We start from the raw sequence: 8,201 nt of genomic DNA on the forward strand, positions 1-8,201 counted from the left end.
ATATATATATATACATATATATATATATACATATATATGAAGTCTTATTTCTATTTATCAAGTCTTTTTCTGGAGGTGAATATTCATAAGTCATTCTTCAAACAATATTTCTGTTGCCGTATAAAATTCTCTTGGTTCTGCTTGTTCCACTCTTCATCACTTCATGTAGGTCTTTCCATGTTTTTCCAAAATCAACATCATCACTTCTTATGGTGTGCTGGTATTCCCTCACAATCATATGTTACAACTTATTGAGCCATTTCCCAGATGATGGCCATCCTCTCAATTTCTACTTCTTTGCCACCATAAAGAAAGCTGCTATAAATATTTTATAACATGTAAGTTCTTTTTTCTGATCACTTTAGGAAGTGAACCTAATAGGAGTATTGCTGGGTCAAAAGGCATACACATTTTTATAAGTCTTTGGAAATAATTCCAGATTGCTCTTCAAAATGGTTGGATCAGTTCCCAGTTCCACCAACAATGTATTAGTATTTTCCCAAATCTCCTCTAACATTTGCCATTTTGCCCTTTTATCATTTTAGCCAATTTGATAGGTATGAGATGATATCTCAGAGTTGTTTTGATTTGCATCTTTCTAATCAATGACTTGGAGCATTTTTTTCATATAGTTATATATTTAATTTTTTTTGTCAAAAAACCTGTTCATGTCTCTTACCCATTTATCCACTTGGGAAACTTATATTCTCACATATTTGACAAAGTTCTCTCTATGTTTTAAGAGACATCTGATGAACAAATTCCTCCCCCCCCAAAAAAAAAATTACTGCTTTCTTAATTGTGGCCTTATCAGTTTTATTTGTATAGAAAATTTTCAATTTGATTTATCCATTTTACATCTCACAATGATTTCTATCTTTTGTTTATTCATAAATTCTTCTCCTGTCCATAATTCTAATAGGTAATGTGTCCCACTCTTCATTGCTCACTTCCTACACATGTGCTGCTGAACAGAAACGGAGAAAATCATGCAATCATTCTGACTAGTTTCACTACAATGTTATGTGATACAATCTCAACTGGGCCCTCAACACTACCAGGCAATCCTATTCTATTTTATTAGCTCACTATCCCATGTTTTCACAGCAGCTCTTCCAAACCTTGTCTTCCCTTCTCAAAACTTCCTTTGACTTTCCCTTTCCTTACCCTCTCAGCTGAGAACTTGGCCTCATATTCTACTGAAAAACTTGAGTCCTTCACAATGAGCTCCCTCGTACCCTCTCTTCCTCATCTGATGCCACTCATATGCCTTCTGACACTCTCTCCTCCTTCACCCTTACCTCACATGGAGACGTGCCCTTCCTCCTTACCAAGACTAAGCCCTGTGGCCGCCAACAGATTGTTCCCTTTGTCAGCCCCATTTTAACACTTAATTTCAATCTTTATCTACTGACTCCTTCTTTACTGCCTATAAATATAACCATGTCTCCCCTATTCTCAAAAAAAACCCTCACTTGATCCTTCTATCTCTTATAACTGTCATCCTATATCTTGTCTGTTCTTTGTGACTAAACTCCTTTATTTTTTTTTTAAACCCTTAACTTCTGCGTATTGGCTCCTAAGTGGAAGAGTGGTCAGGGTGGGCAGTGGGGGTCAAGTGACTTGCTCAGGGTCACACAGCTGGGAAGGGTCTGAGGCTGGATTTGAACCTAGGACCTCCCGTGTCTCTAGGCCTGACTCTCAATCCACTGAGCTACCCAGCTGCCCATGACTAAACTCCTTTAAAAGGCCATCTATGATAGGTGGCTTCACTTTCCTCTCACTTTCTCTGAGCTTCTACAATCCAGCTTCTGAGTTTGTTGTCCCACCAAATGTTACACAAGTAACCAATGATCTCGCAGTTGGCCAAATCCAATGGGCTTTTCTCAGTTCTCATCCTCTTAGACTTCTTGGTAGCTTTGGACACTTTCAGTTCCTCTCTTCACTTGGATGCTCTCCTCTCTAGGTGTTTGGGATGCCGTTCTCTCCTGGATCTTCTCCTACCTCTCTGACCACTCTTCCTCAGTCTCCTTTGCTGGATACTCATCAAAATCATGCCCTCTAACTGTAAGTCCCACAGGTTCCTGCCATGGGGCCTCTTCTCTTCTCCCTCTACACTCCTTCACTTGGTGATCTCATCAATTCTCTTTGCTGATGATTCTCATTTATCTCCCCTTCCCTAACCTCTCTGCTGATCTCCAATCTCAATCCAACTGCCTTTTGGGTACTATGAACTGGGTGTCCTGTAGACATTTTAAACTCAACATATCCAAAGCTGAACTCATTTTCTTTCCCCTTAAACCTTCCTCACTTCCTACCTTCCCTATTACTATAAATGGCAACACCATCCTTCCAGCGTCTCAGGCTCACAACCCAGGAGCCTTCCTGTACTCCTCACTAGCTCTCCTCCTTCATATTCAATCTAATGCCAAGGTCTGTCCATCTCACCTTTGTACCATCTCTCCAATATGCCCCCTTTTCTCCTCTGACAGTGCCCACATCCTTGGTGCAGACTCCTATCACCTCTTGCCTAAATTATTGCAATGGCTTCCGGTGGGTTTGCTTGCCTCTGGTCTCTACTCTTTCCAATCCATGCTCCATTCAACCACCAAAATGATTCTCTTAAACACAGGTCCACCGGCCATGTCCTCTCCTTACTCGAGAACCTTCAGTAGCTTCCTAGCATTTTCCAGATCAAATACAAAGTGGTCTGTTTGCCATTCAAAGTCCATCCTAGCCCAGTGCTACTGTCCTAGTCTTCTTGTATCTTCCTCCCCAATGGCCACTCTTCAGTTCAGTGCCCCTGGCCTCCCGACTGTTCCATGAACAAGACATGCCATGTCTTGGCTCCAGACTGTCCCCTCTCCCTGGAACGCTTTCCTTCATCCCTGCCTGCTGGGAAACCCCAGACTGCTTTTGCTTCCTTTAAATCCCAGCTAAAGTCTCACCTTCAGCATGAAGCCTTTCCTAATCTCGCTTCATTCTAGTGACTTCTCGCTCTTAATTTTCTCCCTAGTTATCCTGTATGCAGCTTGTTTTGTACATACTTGCTCGTCGTCTCCACCAGTAGGTTGTGATTTCATTGAGGGCAGGAACTATCTTTTGATTCTTTTTGTACGCAGAGCAATTAGCGAAGTGCCTGGCACATAGTAGGCGCCTAATAAATGTTGATGCAGTGACTGACTGAGGGTCTCACAGCCGGTATCTATCAAGACAGGCCTTGAACTTGTCTTCCTGAGTCTCTCCATCTCCTCTCATTGCTTCTCTTTGGGTGTTAGGAAACACAGTGAAGGTTCCGCAGTGAAGGCTGCCTTTGTTCTCGTTCTTGTTGTCGTTGTTATCGGGTTGGCTCGGTCGGTTGGCTTCTTTCTGTGGCTCAGACCAACGACTGAGAAACTTTCTGTCCAGATATGGGTGGATGCGTTTCTCCTAACCCGCTGAATATGGACTAAAACGAGCTCCCCTTGTGAGAAGCGATATTAGAGCTCTGTGTCTGGGGCTCTTGGGAAACGGATGCAGAGTGAGGGGCTCAGCTGGCCGAGCTTCATAGGGAACAATGACCAGTCCTAGAGGCAAATGCGAAGGGTCAGAATGAAGGCCCAGAGAAGAAATCAGGGCCAATGGGACATTCTCGTCTGGCTTTGCTCTGGAAAGGATTTCCTCTCTTCCAAATGAGGTAACACGCAAAGCCATCGACAAACGTGGAATTTGTTGTTATTCTTGTGCTTCCCAGACGAAAATTTAGGAGTGATGATTGACAGACTGACCGACAAAGCGGGTAAGTTCAGAGTTAAGCCATTAGTCATCAGAAGCTATTCAGTGGAGAGACTTTGGGGCATGCTTTATTCTGGCCCAGACCTAGGACTGCATCCAGAAGGAACTCGTCTCCACATTATCCTCTTAGAGAACTGCTTAGGGAACTAATAGGTTAAGTCAGTGATGGGCAAACTACGGCCTGTGAGCCAGATGGGCCCCCTGAAATGTTCTATTGGGCAACCCGACATGATTCCTAATCTGATGAATACAATGAGTAGGATATAATACAATAAACTTCAAAAGAGTTGCCTTAGAAACAGACTGACAGAGGAGCATTTCCTTTCCTTTGGCCCCCTCTTTAAAGAGTTTGCCCATCACTGGGTGAAGTGATTCACCCAGGGTCACACAGCTATTTTGTATGAGTCAATAATTTTCAAGGGTGTTAAAGGGGGAATCGCTAGGTGGCTCAGTGGATAGAGGCTTCCAAGCCAGGAGATGAGAGATCCTGGGTTCAGATCTGGCCTCGGACACTTCCTAGCGATGTGACCCTGGGCAAGTCATTTAACCCCAGTTGCCTACCCTTTACCTCTCTTCTGCCTTGGAACCAATAATTAGTATCAATTGTAAGGCCGAAGGTGAGGGTTTTAAAAAAAAGTGTTAAAGGGGCCTGAGACCAAAAAGTTATAGAATCACTGGTCCCGATTGGGTTCAAGGGAAACTATGGGTCCTTTTACTCATTTATTCATTCATATTTGGGTTTGTTTCTTTCTTTCTTTGTTTTAATCCATACTGTTGAGTTTGTAAATGCCTTGAGTCACTTTTTAAATTTTTTATTAATACCTTTTGGTTCTGACACTACTCTCACTTGCCAATACACTGTCCCTGCCCATAATTTTCTTCCTTGTAACAAACACAGGAAAGAAAAGAAAAGTTACTCTTGTAGAAAAGATCACTCCTGGCAGCCTACACAGTATTTCATGCCCATCATCCCAGAATCATAGAATTTGAGAGCTGAGAGGGGCCTGATGTGCTCGAGCTCCTACACAAAAGAAATGGGCATCGTACATACCCGTTGCTCTGCCTTCCTGCCAAGAACAGAGGACTGGTTCATCCTGTTCTCCAAAGCCTCAATCGTTTTACGTTCACTGTTATCTAAGGCAGCTCCCTTCTCTCATGGTTCTGAGAAATCTGAATAGAGGATTTTCTATTTGTCTTCATTAAATAATTCTGGATCGATTCCGCACAGTGCCCTGCCCGCTGCAATTTGTATTAGAGATGCTGATTGTGTTATCTAATGATTTAGCAATCTGTTCCAGAGAAAGGGATGATTTCTATTGACAGAGGTAGTTGACTTTCCCAGAACTTCCCGCGACCAGTTAAATCACAGATTCGATCCCTGTACCTAGCCTGCCTTCCTGTGACTAAGATGTAATGTGTTTTTTGCCCAAGCTAGCAAGCTCCTGTTGTTATAAAGGTCCTGAATGCCACCACCGTGGAGGCCTGCTTTGCTCTTCCTGGGTTACCTGAATGGATTATTAACGAGAGCCATAACTTTCACCAGATTGGTTTAAGCCATCGAAGTCTTTTTGAATCCTGGCTCTTTCTTTGATTAACCCTTCAGTTCCATGCTGCATTATAAAGATGCCTTTATACCAGTGATTCCCAAAGTGGGCGCCACCGCCCCCTGGTGGGTGCTGCAGTGATCCAGGGAGGCGGTGATGGCCACACGTGCATCTATCTTTCCTATTAATTGCTATTAAATTTTTTAAAAAATTAATTTCCAGGAGGGCTAAGGAATATTTTTCTGGAAAGGGGGCGGGAGGCCAAGAAAGTTTGGGAACTCCTGCTCTATACAAATGCTGAATACATAGAGTTAGGCACAGATCCTTGGGACACTCCACTGTTAAGTGACTTACCTTAGGTCATTGGCATTGAATTGTTAGCTAGCTAGCTAGCTAGACAGCTCTTGGGGCTCATCCATCCATTCCATCTAATCTTTCTTCTAGCCTAGCCCTCATCTCTCTAACTATTCCATAAGAATAGTGTGAGAGACATTAAGTGCTTTGATAATAGCGATACAAATTATACTTAGGGCGTACTAATCCTATCAAATAACTCGATCTCCCACTTTAGTAACCCAATTTAAAAGGAATTCAGTTCGATCCAGCATGACTTCTCCTTGGTGAAGTCAGCACAACTCTCTGAGATCATTTCCTCCATGAAGCCGACTACTCTGCGCTCACACCCACCCCTGCAGTAGAAAACATTCTTTCCTCTTCATGTTTTCCTAACAATTAGAGCTATTCACAGGTGGAATGGGCGTATTCTAGAAGATGAAGAGAAACCAACATGTGAGGTGATGCTGTCATCTTCTGCCATTCTTAGAGACATGTAATTTCATTTTTTGCTTCCATATGTAGTTTCTAGGATTAGATTGAAGAAAGACAATAATAAGGATTATAATTCAATTTAATTCAACAAGTATTTATTAAGCAAACACCATATTCCAGGCACGATTCCAGGTGATGGATACACAAAGACAAAAACCAGTCTCCACACTCAGGGAGCTTATATTCTTTGTAACACCCCACCCTGGAGCACTTGCATTTGCGGTAGTTCACAGAGGAGTGATTACTGCTATTTCTGCTTTCAGGGTTCAAGGAGGTAATCCTGAGGGGCTGGGTTTCTAGTTCTCTCATGCATGAGCCCCCATTGACAAGTAGCCAGCTAGGTTTAATTAGTTTTTTACAAAAGATAAATAAGTATAGAAAGAATAGTTGGTCAAAACATTTCCCCCAAACTTCCCACCAATGGGAAGAGGGAGATAGTGGGTACACATTTAGGGCACAATGGAAGTGAGTCATAAGTGTAAAGAACACTTATTTTAAAGGGGGGCTTTTAGGCCTGGAAATCCTTGTCTCCCCTCATGGAGTCTTCAAGGAGATCCTCTCAGGTGCAACACTCTGCTCAGCTCTGAGAATTAGCACCTTGCTGAGTTCAATATTTGTTTATTATATATTTAATATTAAATTAAAATTAAAATTAAATTAAATTTGATTTAATTTAATTAAAAAAATTAAATAGCCAATATTTGTTTCCAGCATGTGTTTTCATTGGTAGCCACTTCCACTACTTTTGGCCATGACTAGTCCATTGGCCACTATATCTAGCACCATTCATCTCTAATAACTAATGAGACGCCTCGGGGTGGGGGGCACTCCCTCTCCCTCCTCACAAAGTCATCTGGACATTTCTGTCTCTGAACACTCATTCACCTAAGATCAGACAAAAAGAAGTAGATGGAAGTGGTCATGAGCTCCCCACTTACATATGTTGGCACTGCCTGATCTGCCCATGCTCCTCCTTCACCCAATTCTTGGGCTGGATCCTAAGAAGCCCTGCCTCCTTATAGCCTGTAAGGAAAAGGAAACTAGGAAAGAGCAGAGCCCCCTTCTGTGCACCCATTCAGTTCCAGCTCAGCAAACCCCAAGTCACCTGATCCTCTGGCTCCATACTTCATTAGAAAACTCTTTGCCACCATATAGTACCAGCCCTTTAGTCATGAATGGCCAGAGACACACTCGAGCTTCTACCATATTTTTGCTTGGAATGAAAGTAAGCAGAGAATATTTATGCATGGCCCATGTGTTGGACACACACACATACAAACACACACACATTCATGTGCTCTCATGTGTATGCCCACTTACATACGTTGGCACTGCCTGATCTGCCCATGCTACGGTTCCACTGCAGAGGCGCAATGGGAAGAGATGAAAGTGAGGACAAGATGTCCACAAATAAATTAAATTTTAAAGCACACAAATGGAAAGAAATTTGGGCGTGGGCTGGAGAGAGGGAGGCCCCAGCAATGGGGAGGATCAGGCCAGGTCCCCTTCTGTAGGAGGGAATACTTGAACTGGCCATTCATTAAAGGATTCGCTTTTCCCTCAATTGGGATAGAACTGCCGGGTCAACAGCTCTATGTCACTTCACCCATTTTCCATAGTAAGCATTGAGGCAAGAACTCCGAGAGGAAAGCTGAAGAGGACGTAGCACGGGAGATGGCCAGTTCAAGGGCCTGAACATGCACGATGAAACGTCCCGTACAGGAAACTATAAGATGGCCCGTCTGAAGTAAGCGCAGGATATGTAACGGCAGTGACCCTCAGGAAGCCCGGACATGTAGCCCGAAGTTAAATCACGAAGAGCTTTAAATGATACGTGGACGACCTAAAGACAAGAAGGAGTCGCTGGCGGTTCTTGAGCAGAGGGAAAACTTGGCGAGGCTTTGGAGAAAGCAGTCCCTGCCCTCAGGAGCTGTCTGTCTGTCTGCCCAGTAAGATGCCACTTGAAGTAGGAGGTTTGGGCAACTTCTAGAATTAGATACATGAAGTTTTTGCTGATTTAGATGGAAAATGGAGTGTAAGGCAACGTTGCCGTGA

Source organism: Gracilinanus agilis, chromosome 1 (genome assembly GCF_016433145.1).
Source record: "Gracilinanus agilis isolate LMUSP501 chromosome 1, AgileGrace, whole genome shotgun sequence".
Taxonomy (NCBI): domain Eukaryota; kingdom Metazoa; phylum Chordata; class Mammalia; order Didelphimorphia; family Didelphidae; genus Gracilinanus; species Gracilinanus agilis.